The sequence below is a fragment of the Phodopus roborovskii genome, unplaced genomic scaffold (genome assembly GCF_943737965.1).
Source record: "Phodopus roborovskii unplaced genomic scaffold, PHOROB, whole genome shotgun sequence".
Lineage (NCBI taxonomy): Eukaryota > Metazoa > Chordata > Mammalia > Rodentia > Cricetidae > Phodopus > Phodopus roborovskii.
The window spans coordinates 76,994-95,328 of NW_026125494.1; the positions used below are offsets into that span (position 1 = coordinate 76,994).

General features: G+C 39.6%; 1 long non-coding RNA gene across 1 annotated transcript in view; it reads left to right on the forward strand.

The window, feature by feature from the left end:
* Nucleotides 1-7,239, forward strand: part of LOC127215880 (uncharacterized) — a 56,073-nt gene extending 48,834 nt beyond the window's left edge. Inside the window, exon 5 of the long non-coding RNA XR_007833989.1 lies at nt 7,171-7,239. This is a non-coding gene — a long non-coding RNA (uncharacterized LOC127215880). The remainder of the gene's footprint in view (nt 1-7,170) is intronic.
* Nucleotides 7,240-18,335: the final 11,096 nt, after the last annotated feature.

Below are 18,335 nucleotides of genomic sequence, written 5' to 3' on the forward strand. Positions count from 1 at the left end.
TGATTCCTGATCTATTTGTATAGAAGCAGCATTTTTCCTGTAAAAATAAGCATATGCCTCCCTTTTTTGGCTATTAGTAGATCTAGTCCTCTCCTGTTTTGAAGGACCACATTAGCCAGAGAGTCTAGCTGTTTTGGGAGATCAAGAATGGTACTGGACATGCTTTTATGTCATTGATCAACTGGAGAGAAAGCTTTCTATGTAGATGGGCAGCCATACCCATCCTGGCTCCTCCAGTGGCCATACCCACAGATATTCCTAATCTAGTAAGGAATCATCTGTAGGCTCTTTCAGGTCTCCTTCCAATATAGTCGAAAGAGGAAGAGCCTCATCTCCAGGAATGATGTCCACATCTTGTATCAAGGTGGCTGGGGTGCAAAGGCCTGTCCAACTAGTGAGCAGAAAGTCATAGGCCATTCTACCTTCATAAATATAGATCATTCCAGAGGGTGGGCAGCGTTGAGCACTAGGCTCAGTTGTATTTGAGTCACAGAAGGAGAGATGAATATATCCGATATCTATGCTGGAGTTATTAGGGGAAGGCAGGGCCCAAATGCATGCTCCAGAAGGAAACATTGTGAGGAGCTAGATGGTGATGGAGAATGTGGCTGAGCAATTCTTTAGGGTTGCCTGAGCATCTGTAGCTGTGCCATTGATAACCACTGCAACTGGCCAGGGAGCTCCTACTCAGAGGCAAAGCCAGCAATTTTCTGCAAGGGAGGGAGTCATTTGATTCAGTAAGGCAAAGACCATTTGTAGAAAGGACTTGGTATGGGGGCTGAGGACTAGTTTGCCTCAATTTTCAGGGAGGACAACAACAACAGGGTGATAGTTGAGCTCTGGGTACTGGGCCAAAACAAGTTGTTCTGTCTTATTATGAACTTGTTGTTCAATAACCTCATATAAACTCCCCTGCCATCAGAATACCCTAAGGGTGTAATGAGATTCCAACTTACTTGCTCCTCACCCCACCATAGAAGAAGGTAGTGACCTGACGGACATCCCTGTGCCCATGAGAGACAAGGTACCTATGCCCCATATGGCCATCTAATATATCTGGAAGTTATGTGTACATTGTTGAACCATTTCATAGCAAGCTGCATGCATAGTAGGGTAAAAGGCAGAACAAGGGCATGGTTTGGGTTTGCCATCAGCTAATGGCATGACCCCTGGCTTGCTTGCACAAAACCAGCCTTGAGCAGTATATTATGCAAGCTTGGTGCCACAATGGGTGACTTTAGTAATGGGCCCCTGCCTCAGGCATTTTTTGCCACATATATCTGGCCTTCACATTCACGGGCGGTCTTGTTGATGTACTTTACTGCCATGCATCGTGTGGGTTCCTGAAGCCTCCATCACTGGCATGGGGGAGGAATATCACCAGTAGCATCAGTATCTCCTCCATTATTTCCAAGCCCTAGATGATAAACAGAAAAGGGGGATCCTCAGGGATTGGAGATACCCTGGGATTGTGATTATTTGGCACCAATGAGGGGACCCGGGCATAAACTTAAGATTTTGGGCCAGTAGCCATATGGGTGATTTCTCCCCTGTGGAGAGGACATATCCGAACCCTCTCCCCATTGTTAGGAGTGTGTCAGGTCCCCTCCATTGGAAGGTTAGTGGGTCTTTCCATTTGATGAATATATAAGTCTTAACATTCAGTGTGCCCCAATGTTTTTGGAACCTTGATTGGTGTTCTCCTTTTGAAAATTTTAAAATATTTAATGTGAGGGGGGGCTCTATATAGTTGTATATGGGAGCTATCTATTCCCCCTTTTTGTTTTAATAGCTGTTCCTTAAGACTTTGGTGATGTCTCTCTATTATAGTTTGTCCTTGTTGGCTATATGGGACATTAGTAGTGTGTGTAATATCCCAATTTTGAAGGAACTTTTGTAAGGATTGACTCGTAAAGCAGGGGACATTGTCTGTCTTTATTTTTTGAAAGGACCAGGGTCGCAAAGCACTGGAGGAGGTGATGTTAGACATGTTTGGTCCTTTTGCCTTCGTGGACTGTTGCCCAACAGACCCTTGAATAGGTATCTATGGTAACAAAGACATATTTTAGCTTCCTAAAATGGGCAAAATGTGTAGTCTCCCATGCTTGGCCGGAGGTGGGGGGGTGAGGAGTGGGGGGGTGAGGGGGGTCCCAGGAACCTTGGTCCTTATTTCTATTCTTTTAGTTTTGGTTGTTTAGGCTCTTTCGAAATCAGCCCAGTTTTGCTTTTCTGCTTCCTCTGTGGGGGCGGGAAGGCAGTTGGCCTAATTCCCAAGTCCTTGCCCATCCCTTCCTGTTCTTCTCCTGCCTTGGATGCAGCAGGCTACTGATCAAAAGGTTGAGTATCGAGGTTGGCCTTTCCCAACCTGGGGGGCGGAGGGGGAGCTGGGTGAAAAACAGGCCTTAAGGGCCACGATTGTAAGGTGGAACCTGAGGTGGGGATTCACCAAAGTGCTTTTCTCTTTCTATTGCCAACCTCCCAACCCTCTCCCACGTTTCCCAAGAGAAGAGGTTAGCGACTGGGACCCTGGGGGCTAAAGCTATGATGGTGTTCCAGGTTTTTGTTGTATTTGCATCTGTGACCTCCAGCCCTCTAGATTAAAGCATGAGGCAGAGAGTCGTAAGGTCTGGGTCATGCTTGGTTGAGTTTGTGTTACCCATACTAAGGGTTTCACTCACCTTGAGAGACCACTTGGCCTTGGTTGTGATTACCCCACTTTGGGCACCAGTTGTGGGGTGTAGGGAGGCTGCCGCTCCTTAATTCTTCCCTCAGAGGAGAGGATTGAGGAAAGGTGAGCACGATGTCTCCCCTTTCTCCAGCCCCTGCCCATTGCAGGGACAATCATTCTTATTAATGTCAAATTTCATTGTACAGAATTGTGTTGGTTTCAAGACAATGATGTTTGCGACAGTGATGTTGAATGCCATGATGATGTTGAAAATAATTCCTAGAGTGGAAGGAAGCTGTAGCCCTGAGGGAGTGAGCCCTGTAAACCTCCAGGAGTACTGTGTACAGCACACATAGCAAGTGCCTACCACACCAGCAGCACCTAGCTACCCTTCCCCTCACATTCAGCTGTTTCTATATTTTTCACAACTCATAAGCAAACAAAGGTAGTTTTCTTTTGCATTTCTTTAGTTTCTTAGTAAGATGTAATATTCTTTCCAGTAATTCCTACTTTAACATCTTCTTTTAAGAACTAAGTATTAATGATTTTTTTTGGTAGAATATCTTCTCATCAGCTTTCTTTATGCAAAGACATGAGTATAAATAAGTGGTGTCCATGTCTGTTGTAAATTCTTTAAAAATACTATGATGCTACAATTGATTCAGAGAAGGGTGCACATGCGTAGAGGGAAGTATGATCAGTTTTGAAGTATGCATATCCCTGAAGCAAGTTAAGATGGTGAACACCTCTTTCGTCCCCTTAGATGGATGTATTTTCCTCATGCACACTTAGCCTTTCTTTCCAACATCTTTGTCTTCCCTGTCTCTGGCAGCCATCAGTTTCCTGTCCCTCTAGTTTGCATTTTCTAAAATCTTGCATAGGTAGAGTCACGTGGTATGTGTTCTGTTTCTGTTTGTGTGTCCATGCTCTTTTTCTCTCCCTTTCTCCCACATCCTTGTCCATGTTTACCACAGCCCTTCTGATAGATGCATGGTGTCCTTGAATTATGGTTTTGTTTTGTAACTAATGATGTCTAGCATCTTTCCTGTCATTATTTATAAGCTGTGTATCTTTTCTAGTGACACATAATTCAGATTTTGTGAACTGGGTTGTTTGCTCATTGCTAAGGGAGATTTTAAGTTTGAATGCTATTTATTATATTTACTATTTAAAAAATATTGCCTCTGTTCTGTGACTTATATTTTCATACTCTGTCTTTTCAATTTGAGGGACTTCTATCCTTTTAGTTTGGCATTTTATGGAATATGTTTTTTAAATTTGCCTGACCAAAGATAACGGTTTTTCCTAAGCTTAGGGATTTATGGTTAGTATTGGGAAAATAGTAAATAAATAATAAAGATCATAGTTTTTCATTTAGAAATTTTAGGTTTTTAAGTTTTAGACTTGAGTATGTGGTACAAACTAAATTTTGTGAGATGGCTCAAAGTTTTTCATTGTTTTTTTTGCACCTGGGTGTCCTCTTGTCCATCTTTGCTGAAGTGGCTATCTGCAGCAGCTCTGGGTAGTAGTGCTGCTTAGTTGTGAGCTTAGAATGAAAACAGTCAGCTTTTCAAGGTTTATCTCTTTACCAAGGTGACTGTCCCTTCCTTTCTTCATTTTCATGAAGTTCTTACCAGACATGGATTTAGATCATAGCAAATGTATTTTCTCTACCTATTGAGATGATCACATTGTTTTCTTTTTTAGTTGATTAGTATGTGAGTGGCATTCATTTTGAATGTTAAACCAAGAGTGTATTGATGAGGCTACCTTGTCTGATCACAATGTCCTATCAAATTGTTGGGTTTGATTAGCTAAAATCTTACTTGTAACTTTTACATATGTTTGCTCATGCCAGGATTTTAGTCTTTAGTTTCTGTTCTCCTGAAGGCTGTGTCTAGCTTTGGTGTCTAGATAGTACTTACTTCTTAAATAGTGAGAAAATCCTTCTTTTCAGTTTCCTTTGTGTATATATGTGTGTTGCTTGTGTGTGCAAGTACACTTGATCTAGTATAGGATTCTGCTATACTACCTAGCTGGCAAGTTCCAGTGTCTGCCATCAGTGCTAGGCTTGCAGCTATACACCATCGTGCATGCACATGGGTGCCGGGGATCCTAGCTCGGATCTTCATGCTTGCATAGCAGGCACTCTACCAACTGAGCGATTACTCAAACCCACCTTTTCAGTTTTCCAGAAAAATTTGTGTATGGTTGGAGTCATTTCTTCCTTGAGGACTCAAAATCTTTAGGAAGCTGTCTGGACTTAGGGTTTCTTTGAGTGACATAGGATTGTAGATCACTGGGTTGTTTCTCCCTCCCTTCTTCATGCTTGCTGTTTTCTCACTTGTATTGTTTGTAATAAGGTGTCTCCTCTCATCCTTAATACATTTGTTCCTCTCTATGCAATACATTATCTCTAGTTTTTCTTTTCACACGTTTTGGGCAGGTTGGTCAATAATAGTCCTTCCTGTGATCTTTAGCTTTTTGTGTGTTATAGATTTTTACATGCTTGGGTCTGTGTATTTACAGTTTTGTCACAGTGTTTGAGCTATTATTTCTTAAGCATTCCTGTCTTTCCATCTCTCCTCTCCAGATATTGGAATGAGATTCTAAGTTTTCCTAGAGCACAGCTTATGATGCTTTATTTGCATTTTCTATGTTTTGTTTTTATTTAACTCCACTTCTCAGTTTCATTTTGGGTAGTAGTATCTATTGCTATGCCTTAAACATTGCTAATATATTCTTCCAGCATGCCTAGTAAGCAATTAATTAGCATGAGTAAATAACCCATATTCTTATCTATTATTTCTAACACCTAGGTCACTTTTCCTTATTTTCTTCATTGTGGATCATATCTTACAACTTTTTTTTGCATGCTCAATAATTGTAATTAAGGAGAAACAGTGGAGACTCTCTTTTCTCCATTGTACCCAGAGTCAGGTCCCTGCCTCCTGCATCATCGTTATCCATCTCACTGCTGTGGTTTCTTGTCTCTTTGGGATCATTTTTGTTGTTGTTTGCTTGTTGTTGTTTAAAGATTCACTTGTTTTTATTTTATGTGTATGGGTTTTTTTGCCTGTGGTATGTCTGAATACCACTCACAAGCCTGGTTCCTGTGTAGGCCAGAAAGGGGCATCCTATCCTGTGAACTGGAGTTACAGACAGTTTTAAGTTTCCACACCCTTGCTGGGGAATCCCACCCAAATCTCTGGAAGACCACCTAGTGCACTAAAACTCTGAGCCATCTCTCCATCCTCATTGGGGTCTATTTTTAGGGGATGGATATCTGATGTCTTTGAAAGATCTGATTATCTGTTTCATCCTTACATTTTATTGTTTTATGTAAAAGGACAATTTTGATCTCTGCTACTCTGCCCTGATGAAAAGTGAAAATTGTGCCTTTTAATTTTACTCAATTTCCTTTTTTTTTTTTTTTTTAAAGTGGAAAGTTTTGTCAGTCTTCAACTCAATTGTTTCTATTGATCATATTACTTGGAAAAACATCTGTTCTTAAAAGCTTATATAAATAATGGTCAATTTTTACCCAAAGATCCTAATTTTCTTTTTTTATTCAAACACAGTCACCTTTCTATATCTGCATTTTATTTCCTCAAAATGAGTATTCTCATCATGTGGTGGTACATGCCTTTAATTCCAGTACTTGGAAGGCAGAGGCAGGCATGTCTTTGTGAGTTCAAGGCCAGCCAGGTCTGCATAATAAGTTTTAGGCCAGCTATGGCTACATAGTGAGACCCTATCTCAAAAATAACAACAGTAATACGTTTTACATTTCAGGTTTTTTTTTTAGACAGCTGTCATGTAGACTAGGCTGGCTTTGGATTCCCATCCCCCTGCTTCCGGCCCCAAGTACTAGGATTTACAGGCTTGTACTACCATACCTTGCTTCAAAAATTTTTTTTAAGTTTCATCTATAGCTGAGCATGTTGCTTGCTCATACTTGGGAGAGTGAGGCAGGTACATTACTTTGAGTTCCAGGCCAGGCTGGGCTACAAAGTAAAAGCCTGTCTCAAACAAATGAATTAATTGACTGTAATGATTAAAGCTACATCTATACAGAACACGTAGCGACTTGTTTATTTTCATTATTTCCTAAACAAGCAGAGTGACTAATCTTTTGATATTGTGACAACTCTTTCATCTATAAATGTGTTTGACCAAATTCATAGCGAGGCCTCAGGTTGAATATACCCATATACAGGTGTCTATTTATATAGCATTTACATTATACCCAAATATTAGAATAATATTGGGCCCTAAGTCCAGTTCAATATATTTGGTAAAATACTGTCCATAAAATAATGAACAAAAAATTCCTAACAGCTTAAGACCCAGTACCTAATAACTTAACACCCATTTCGTACCACTTACTTAGTTATAAATAGGGAAACATTTTTCAAAAACTCTTATAATTCATATTTTAATATATATTAACATAATATCTCAACTACTTTCTAATTATTCTTTGCTCTTGAATATTTTAGGAAAGTTACTGTTCAAGTCACATACATCATAATGCGGAATTCTTCATCAGTACCACAAAAAGATCAAGGTAAGAAAAGCCATGCTGCAGAAGATGCCATTATATACATTATAAAATAGCAATTTTAGTTGATATATTTATGCCTCTACCCTCCAGTCATGAGGTGACATATTTTCTAGAATTAAAAGCAAAATCTCCCATTACATATAAAAGCTCATTTTTTTGATAAATTAATCTAGTAGGTTATGGATTCCCAGGTTGCCAGGACATTATAAGGATCTGTCTCCTTTCCTAGGCTGAAAGGCCCCTAGAGCAAGCCAACTCATTCCAGGCAGAACTGAGAGGCCAGCCCACCACTGCCAGTTAGCTGGAGGTAATAGATGTCACTGGGATTATGGATGTGACTTCACTGGCAGAATGACCCAGGTATCTTAAATATTGCATTCATGCCTCATACATATTTATATTCAGATACATCTAAGGACACACATATGTAGAGATGATTTGCCTGTTTTCTCTCATGCCTTTCAAAATGAAATCTATAAGAAAAAAATATTATTTTCCTTCATGAAACCTATAAAAACATATACTATAATTATTAAATTGCTTCTTTTATTTTTGAGATTATAAAATAATTACATCATTTTTCCCTTCCTTTCTTCCTTCCAAAGTCTTCTATATACCCCTTCTTGATCTCTTTCAAATTCATGGCCTCTGTTTCATCAATCAATATATGTATATATTCCTAAATATAACATAAGTCTGTAGGATATTATTGGATATATGAATTGAGGGCTGACCACTTGGTGTTGGATAATTGGTCTGCTTTTCCATGGGGAAAACTGTATCTCCCACTTTGGCATGTCTGGTGCTTTTGTCCTTGTTTAGCTCATGTTTACATGGTCATGTTGATAAGACTTTGACGATTACTAAAAGACACAGTCTCATAGACAATTACTAGAAGACAGTCTCACAATAACTCCCATATACTTTGGTTCTTACATCTTTCCACCCCCTCTTCTTACACAGTGCTGCTGTGTTCCCTGAAGCTTGGGGGCAGGAATGTTTTGTAGATGTATCCACTGGAACTGGGTTCCATAACTCTTGCATTTTGATTGACTATAGTTTTGTGTAGCAGGCTTTGTCTAAGTTTCCTTGATGAGGAGTGAACACTAAACTTATCTTTGAATATTAAGACAAATGCTTAGATTGATACTAGAGATCATAGTGATTTAATAAAGTGGTGGTTGTAGGTTCCCTTCTAAAAACTGTGATTTCACTAGCACTAAGTACTTAGCTAGTAATAGGCATGGTTTCTCTCTTGTTGAGCAGATCTTACGTCCAATTTGACAACTGTTGACTAATGCCAAGGTATTCATGCCACTACTGCACCCATTGTAACATGCTGGACATGGATGTGGTTTGTAAGTGTCATAGTTGTGTAGCACTATTGGTTGCTTCTCTCATTGGGAAACTTGCATACCTTCTGATACCATGAGAGCTAGTCCTTGGGGAGGAAGCATTCAAGTCAGTTACAGCTCAGAGGTCTCTGAGCCCTGTTCTCAAGTACATGGTATCTTCAACAATCTAGAATTACCTTCTACCTCTGGGGATGGCAACCAAGGGCAAAAGCAACTAGCTGTGTGTTTGAGGAATCTGTTGGACAACCCTGGCTAACAACTCAAAAATAAGTGCATCTCATGTGTGGTATTGGATTTTTTGTTAGGTGGTCTTTAGCTTTTGAAGGGAGCATTGTCAAGCCAGATGAGTCAAGTTCATTAAAACTTTATGTGTATATTTATAGAAAGAATTACATGTATTATAGGTTTGTAAGTAAATAGTTAATAGTATGATTCCTTATGACTTATGTGATTCCTTATTCCCCAGACATGCTTGTTGTTTTTCTGAGACTATTAAGATGATCGTGTGATTTTTGTCTTTAAGTACATTTATTTAGCTTATTACATTTATAGACTTGTATATGTTGAAACATCCCTAAATTTCATGGATAAAACCAACTTAGTCATGGTGTATAATCTTTTTGATATATGTGTGTATTCACTTGTAAGTATTTTATTGAGCATTATCAAGTCTATGTTCACCATTGTCATTGTTGGTTTCATTTTCGGGTGTGTCTTGACCTGATTGTATGTCTGTCTGTCTGTTTTTAGAGTGATATTTGCTATGTAGAAGAGTTTCTGTTTTTTGTTTGATTGGTTTTTTATTTTGTTTTGTTAATAGTTTAAGGCCTGGCTATAGGTCTTCCTTGAAAGTCTGGTAGAATTCTGCTGTGAATCTATCTAGTCCTGGACTTATAGCTGGAATGCTTTTTTATTACTATTTTAATCTCCTCATTTGTTTTGGGTATGTTTAGGTTGTTAACTTCTTGGTGGGTTTTGCTGAATCTGTAAGTTCATCCATTTTTAAAGATTGTTTTAGGTTAATGGAGAATAGGTTTTTAAAGTATTCCCATATAATATTCTGAATATCTTTGGTGTCTATTGTAATGTTTCCCTGTTCATTTCTGGTTCTCTTTCTTTGTTTAATTGGGCCAAGGTCCTGTCAATCTTGTTTATTTTCACAAAGAACCAGATTTGAGATTCATTGATTCATTGTATTATTTTCTTTGTTTCTACTTCATTAATTTCTGCTCTGATTTTTATTATTTCATTGCTGTTCACTGGGGTTTAAATTTGGCTTGTTTTTTGTTTTTCAAGTTTTTGAGTTATACTGTCAAACCATTTATTTGTGCTTTTTTGTTTGTTTGTTTGCTTTGTTTTGGGGGGTGTTTTTTGTTTTGTGTTGGTTTTTTTTGTTTTGTAGACACTTAGAGCTATAAATTTCCCTCATAGTACTGCTTCGGGTGATTTTGCTGTGTTGTGTTTTTATTTTCATTTAGTTCCAGGAAATTTTTAATTTCTTTCTTGATTTCTTTGGCCCATTCATCATTCAGTAATGAACTGTTTAATCTCCATGAGTTTGTCTATTTGTTAGAGATGTGTTTGTAATTTCCTTGAGACAAGTAGGTAGCCAGGCCCTGACAACTGAGGACCTCCAGCTACCAGGCTCTGCCCACAGAATCCTCTAATGGCCATAGTAGCCAGAACTAGCCCTCAAGACATAGGCAAACTAGTTCCACCCTCCAGTGTAAACAGCCCAAGATCAGGTCACAAAGCCACCAATTCCTGAGCTTGCCCCAAGAAACTCTAAATTAACCCTGCCCCCTGTTGAGTTCTTTGCTGCTTCTTCCTGGAGCAGAGGCAGACACCCTCTGTGTCTTTCCCAATAAATCTATGTGCTACTCCCTGGCTCCTGACTGCCAGGATACCTTTTCCCTCAGAGCTGTACCACTTACATTGTACATTGGATAGGCTCTTCTGGTGCCTGTGCTTCCCCTTGGGGTCTGAGCCACACTGGGATCCCATCCTTCATCTCTAGTCCACCTGAAACAGACTCACATTCTGTCTTGCTGACTGCTTGACACCCCATCCACCAGCAGCAATCCTGAAGTTTCCTTAGGCCCAACTTGGCTATTGTACCCTTTCCTGCCCTCTTCTCCCACCTTCCCTTCAAAGCTGCCTGTAATTCCACAGCTTCTCTAGACTCCCATGGCTTTTATGAATCCATTCTCTAGCCCTTTCCTGTGGTTAAAACCTCATTCCAGAGCACAGTTTTTCATCAGCTTCTGGGAAGCCTTCCAGTCTCATTGAAACCCCGGGGGGCCAGGTGCTGAGTCTCCTCTTCAGGCTATTAGCCCTTATCACATTGAGTGAGGTGACAACCCTCACAAAAGCTTGGTACTCATTTGGTCCTCCCTGAGAACTGGTACACCATGCCTACAGGCTGCTGATATTTTTTTTCTCCCCACCCCATCTCTCATCCACTTGGGATACCTTTTAGAAAACCTCAAGCCTGTATACTTGGCACCCAACCTAAGGGCCCTAAATTTGTTTGCCTTTGCAATCAAATTTGACCTTAATATCCCTCAGATAATCAATCCAAATGACCCCTAGATCCCAATATTATTCATGACCTTGACAAATCCTGCAAGAGATTCAAGCTTTCTCTTTTTTTCTGCTCCAAGCCATTTTTTAATTGGTAGCACAGCCACCACCCCTCCCCAGCCACACAAAGATACACTGTGTAAATAAATGCCCTGTCTTTTAAGTTACCCTTGGTGGATCTGTAAGTTGGTTGCATAGTGGGAACCCAAAGCTGAACCTAGCAAAAGAGGGTAGAAAGTAAAGGAGTAGGCCAGCTACAATGTGCACTATCCTGCACACACTCCTCCCTGGTTGGTGCATCTCTCAGCTCCCTCTTGTAGCACCCTCTGTCTGTAGCCAAGGCTCAAAAATTTCCTATCTTTAAGCCTTCTTTGTTCTCAACTTACTGGATTCAATTTTACAAGGATTCAGGTATCTTTTAAGTGTCTTTTAACTGGTGGCATTAGACTGTTGTTATACGGTGTCCCACTTCAGTTAAAAGCTGACTGTGGAGTTGGAGGTATGTTTCCCCCTCCTGTAGACCCAAGCATGCTTTTTAAAATGTTTCCTCTAAAATCTCTGTCCCATATCAGGCAAGCCACCTGACTATGTGACAAAGAAAAAAAAAAGAAAACAATATAAAAGGACAGACTATTCCCAGTGGGGACTATTCTACTCATCTCATATTCTCTTGGCTTTGGTTTAACTCTCTAAAACTTTTGCTAAGGTGTAAATCTTATCTCAAGATTTGTAAGACTATATTATATAAACTCTCTGTACCTCAAGATCTGTAGGCATTTTTGGATATGATTAAAAATCTGTAAAATCTGTAACAAAAGGATTAACCACAACTTGTCACACCAGGGTTCATAGTTAAAAAATCTAAGGAAATAAGTGGCTTACTACCATCTTAGCAGCTGTACCCCATCAGGATAGGCAGCCTTGTGACAGACAGCCGTCTTTGTTAGGGTTGGAAAAGATGGATTTTGCCATGTGACTTCACTTCTTTCTTGATTAAAAGTGACCACTTGGTATAAGCCAACCAAGAAAAATGGAAAAAAACAAAAACAAAAACAAACAAACAAACAAACAAAAAAACCCAGCTCCTCCTAGCTATGGAGGCCCAAAGATGTTTCCTCCACTATTTTCAATCACACGAGCCTCTCCTGTATCAGCCTCAGCCCACAATCCTTTCTTATTTGATCTAGATCCTCTACTTTATCCTTGAGTCATATCTATCTTCTGCTTGATTTATTCTGTTTGTAAGGCTTTCCTTTGAGTTTTTCAATCCCCATCTTCATTTCAGCTTGAATCCTTCTTCAGTGACTCTGTCTCCTTATTAAATTCTGTCCTCAAGTCTTGCATTGTCTTCATCATTTGTGTGGGCTTTATATTTGTGTTTTCTTGGCCATCCCTCCAGGCATTTATTCTCCTTAAGTTCTTTCACCTTAATTTCATTGGGTTGTATTTCCTTGAGTTCTTTAATGAAGTTTTATGACTTGTTATTTTAAATTTAGTGTCCTGCAGTTCATCTAGATAATTCTCCCTTCGCACACATTTCTACAGGAGTGGAGGGGTTTACAGAAAAGATATTGGCTTGGTCTCTTACACTGTTGGTATTTTTGCCATGAGATCTGGACATGTAGATTTCTTTTGTTCTACATCTGATATGGACAAAACACGTTGGAGCGAAGATGGGATGTACTGGCAAGTTGGGCCTAGAGATTGGAAATGGCTTGGGACAGAATGGGTGGACAGAAGGCCAGGGCTGGTATATAGGATGTCCTTCCTGGTCCAAGCTTGTAGTGTAGGGAAAGATCTTGCTGGGTGGAAATGTTGAATGTGGCATGCAAGGTGCCTTTGTGATGGGTCAGCAGGGTAGATCCTGGCAAAAGCCTAAAGATAGGTTGTGACACAGGTAGGGGTGGCCAGACTAGGCCTGAGCACTAGATATGTGATCCAGGCTAGATATGATATATTGTGGAAGGAAGGGTCAGGCAGACCCACCAGTCTAGAGTCTGGAGAAGGCTGTGTTCAATGTAGCTGTGTAGCGAGGCTAGACATGGTATGAGAGGAATCCAAGCCAGTAGGGAGGGGAAGCCCAACGGTTGGCTGTATTGCAGGCAGGGGTAGCCAAACAAAGTGGAACATGGGCTAGATCTAGCAGGTTAGGAGTAGCTGTATATCTTGAGTGAGTGAAAGACTCACCAGACTAGACCCTGGAGAAGGATGTGGGATATCTGGCTGGGTGGAGAGGTTGGATGTGGCAAAGAGGAACCCTGTAGATTGTGGCAGGTAGGAAGGATCCATATTTTTTTGAAACCATGTCGCCTATTCTAGTCTTAAACTTAGGATTGACCCACCTCAGTTTCCTTAGTAGAGAGGATTATAAATGTCAATATCACATGTAGATGATACCATGGTTAATTTTTTTAACAGAGTTTCTAGTGTGTTCATAGAAACCAATTACAGGTAGACACAGACTGTAATAAAGACTAAGTGTATGTCCTTCTATAAAGAATAAACTAACATGTGGGAGGAATACATATCTTTCCTTCCCCATGCAGAAAAGAAATTAAGACATGGGTAAAAGAAAAGAAGTCACCTTCAATGCTGTAAAACTGAATATTATTAGTATAGTGCTTAACTTTTGGCAAAAAGAGAGAATTTGCTACAAAGATCCTTGAAGTAAATGGGACAAATACTCTGATCTCTACCCCTCAGAGGATAGTACCTTAAATCTTAGAAAGCATGGAAGCTGGGTTTGTAACTCAGTTCTGCCTCTAATTTTATAGTCTTAGGTTCATCATGTGACACCAGCACCCTTCTCTATAATGCTGTAAAATAAAGATAGTAAATCCCACTCTGAAGGATATATGGAGATTAATGGAGCTAATTTATATACCTCACCCAGCATATTGCTGACCACAGAATGGGCATTTACAACTGTTACTTTTCATAGTTATTAAATCAGATCTTGTTCTCTTAATGAGATGTTCTTGAAGCTGTCTCCTGCTTGGGATGATGTCTAGTTCCTTTAGAAAGCCAAAGCATAATCCTAGGGACCCATTGTTAAGTAAGCTGGGTCAGACTACATGTCTTAGATGTCATCCACACATCAGTTCAGGAGAGAATCATTTCTCTTTAGACACACAGAATTTAAGCTCTGAACACTAAGTCATGAAAACAAAGTAGGAATGAGAAAGGAGAAAGCAAGTCTTAAGTAGAAATGAAGAACACTAGGGTTTTCTTAGGTTCTCTGGAATGGCTAGTAGCAGGGTGTTAGATATTCAGCGTCTTAACTATTATCTTGTCTTTTCCTGCACAAACAAGAAATAGAATTGCATAAGGAAGAAAAACTAATGGGTCAGCTATCAAGAAAATATCCCAATTACCACCACCACCACCACCACCACCCCACATAAATACCTCACCCTCTAATCAAGCTGTGGAACCTCAGACAAGTTATTTTTGTCCCTAAACCTCAGTTTCAATTAGGAAGTCCACGATTATCAAGCATTCCTTTTTTTAACTTTAAGATGCTACAAGTTATTGTAATGTGATCTTAACCGATGAACTGCATGCCTTGTAGCTCATGGGGGAATGCAGCATGCCACCCCTCTCACCCCTTGCCGAAGCTTTGCCGACCTCAGTTTTGTTTCTGTGCTGCTTCTAGTTGCCAGCTTTCATGACCTCCAGATGCAACTCCTTGGGCAACCTGGAGATTTAGTATCCCTAATAACTTCCTCCTTAGTCTTTGCTGAGGCCCCAAACCTGGGTGATAAAGAGGAATAACAGCTAAAACAAATAAAACCATTAGTCAAGTGTGTGGTGTGATGGTCACTCTACCTCAGCCTTCCATTTTTTGGCTTTTGGTTTTTGTTTGTTTGTTTGTTTAGACATCACATAGGTTGGATATAATCATATTTTAAAGGCTCAAAAGGAATGAAAAAAATTGCCAACCAATAAGACACTGATTTGAATCCAGATTTAGTTACAACGAAAGGTGGCTGTGTCTTCATTGTCACCATATAAACATACAAAGTAGATTGCTAATAAGCATCGATCATCCCTTTTGTCTTTCTGATCAGTACTAAATTACATATTTGAATTATTAACATCATTTTAAATCAACATAAACAGAAAGTATATTATGGAAAATTACTTTAAAAAAAAAAGCAATTTTAAATGAGTAACTTTGAAAAACCTAAAAGCTGTCCAGTTTTTTCATTAACTTTACTCATTCCATTCAGATGTTTCCTAATTAATACTAATATTCTAACAAAGAAAAATACTAGATCTTACATTTGTAATTGTTTTATTCTGCTTATATTCTTGTCTCTGGAAATGGTTTGTGAGACATGAAAGTTTTTCTCGGCACATGCCATTAATTAAGTAAATACTGACTGATGGGGTTAACAAACCAGTGGGTGGCTAATTATGAATATTGAATGTTTGGATTTCAGCTTGAGAAACATGCACACATTTCAGTATGTAACTCATGAGATATCATTAGCAGAGTTGTGGCACTTAAGGAAAGTATTCCACTGTCATACTTTGTCCTAAGGAGGTTCCTATTGAGAGCAGGTTCAGTGATGGCCCAGGCCATTCTCACTAGGAACTGGGTCACATGCTCTGATGATAGAGTGAGTTAGATGTAACTGGAGCTACTGGACATTACAGGAAATGGGGAGCAGTAGTGAGAGAGAGAGAAAATACAAGTGTAATTAATTAGTTTTGTTTAACTAACTTTACACAGACACACACCATATTGCCAAATAGGGTTCCCTGACCAGTAGTCTCTGTGTGCCAGGGATAGTTCACTCTGGTCATACCCACTGAGGATTAAAGTCCACACTTTGGGTAAGGCAGGGAGGAATTTGGAGTTGTCTTGTTTATATCCACTGGAGGCTCAGTTTTACAGGAGTCTTTCAGAACTGAGGCATTTGCCAAGTGCATGATTTGGCTTTGCTATTTCTGGTCAAGTTGACTGCAGGTAGAAAGTTCTTGCTCTGTGATCTTGTCTGCCTTTCTGAACTCTGCCCTAATGCTTGATTAATCTAAATTTAAGTGCTGTTTCTACTTAATGAGAATAGGAAATGGATGTAAGAAAGGAACAGATGCCCTGAGGCATGGGTCTGAGTGGTCCCCTTCAGGACCACTGCATTTAGCTAAGCATGTGCTGTGCAGATACCATTTGTATACTGTAGTCTAACTGCAGAGCTACTACCGTTATTGTCTTTCTTGGGAATCCATATGTGATTTTTTTTTTTTCTTTAGAAGCTGGATTTTCTGATTTAGTAACAAACCTTTTAAGGCCCTATGGAAATATAGTAGTTACTGCACATGTGTTTTGACCTGAGTTCAATCCCTAGAACCCATGTAAAAAGAAGTTGGCTAAGGGGATGGAAGGATGGCTCTGTGGTTAGGAGCACTTGCTGCTCTTTCAAAGCATTTGGTTCAGTTCCCAGCACCCACATGGTGGTTCACTACCATCTATAACTCTAATTCCAGGAGATTTAACACCCTCTTCCACCCCTCCCAAGTGCACCAGTCATGCATGTGGTTCACAGACATATTTGCAGACAAAATACCCATACACATAAAAATAAATAAAATTTAAAAGAAAATAAGGTAAAACATGATTGGGGAAGATAGCCAACATCAACCTCTGACCTACACACACATGCACACACACCACCAACACTATCATCATAAATTCTTTTTTAAAAAAAATAGATAGTTGTGGTGCCTCACGCCTGTAATCTTGACCCTTATAAAGGTGAAAACAGGAAAATTACCATGAATTTAAGTTAGTTAGATAGTGAACTCCAGGGCAGCCTGGACTACAGAGTAAGTAATAATATAAGTTACAGTGTTCTAATAAAGAAGTAAAATAAAATACAGTGTGTGCTGTGATGGTATCAAAAGAGATGTCCTCATCTTACAGACATAAACAATTTGATATTTGTGAATATGGCATTTTAGAACTAAAATAAGAAACACCTGGGATAATTAGTCAACATTTGACTTTTAAAATTTGAACATAAAAGTTGTTACTCATTTTGAATTGTTTATAGAATTCCTGATGAATTTTCTGTCCTTAGCAAAGTTAGAAGTCCCCTGGCATTAAATAGGTTCTCAGATATCTACTAAATTATGTGATAGACGCTCAGGTCCCCAAGCAGGTTTGTAAATCATGGCAGACATTGTGAAAATGTTTCAATCTTTGTTTCTTAATGAAACACCAAACTGGATAGAGTTCTAAGGTCAATGGAAGCAAATACTCCTTCACCAAATATTTACTGCCTTCAGAGAGGCAGTGCGCATGAGTAAAGAACAAAACTGAAGTGGGCTCAGCTCTTCCATCTGTTCTTGTTAGGAGCCCTAGGAGCCTGCTGCCGGCCAGCAGAGGTTCACCTTTGTGAGGGTTTGCCTTCAAGAGCCATTGATTGCCTCATTATCTGCTATACAGTGTTTAACATGCTAAAAAAAAAAAAAAAAAATGTTTTCTTGGCCCCTCACCAGGATTTTTTCCTCCTGCCTTCTCTCTCCCTCTCCTCTCTCCTCTCTATCCAATGAACAAAAATGAAGCATTCCACTAAGTCCACTCTTCTGCGCTCTGTGACCTTGGCCTTCCTTGGGAACATGGCTGATGATGGGTATGTGAGGGGAGATACAGGCAGTAGGCTGGTGTTTGCAGTCCAGTACTCTCTGAAGTCACTAGAACTCTGTACTAACCAACACTGAACCACCACCCTTTGAAGATGAACCAGTGGGCCTCGGTCTCACCAATCAATACATAATTTTGTTTTTCAGGTTCCATTGTAAAGATGCTTACTTCTAGTACAGTTGATTCATTAACACCAAACTCACAGAGCCAGCAGAATAATGCGTGCTGAATCAAAGGTTTCTATGTCATTCATACTTTCTTCATAAGACACACTACAGCTTTGTTGTGTTTAGGAACAAAGGCAATGCTTCAGCACTATGCTTACCCCCATTCCTAAATAGTGACTCATCAAGAAAAAATACAAAATACAAAAACCATGCTGCTAAATAGACCATGAAAAGAACTCTTATTTATAGCATGAAAGCTGAAACATGAAGGCAGAGCGTCACCTTGCCTGACCCTCACAGCGTGTATGGTGAGTGTCATTTAGCTCAGCTCTTTTCCATGCTC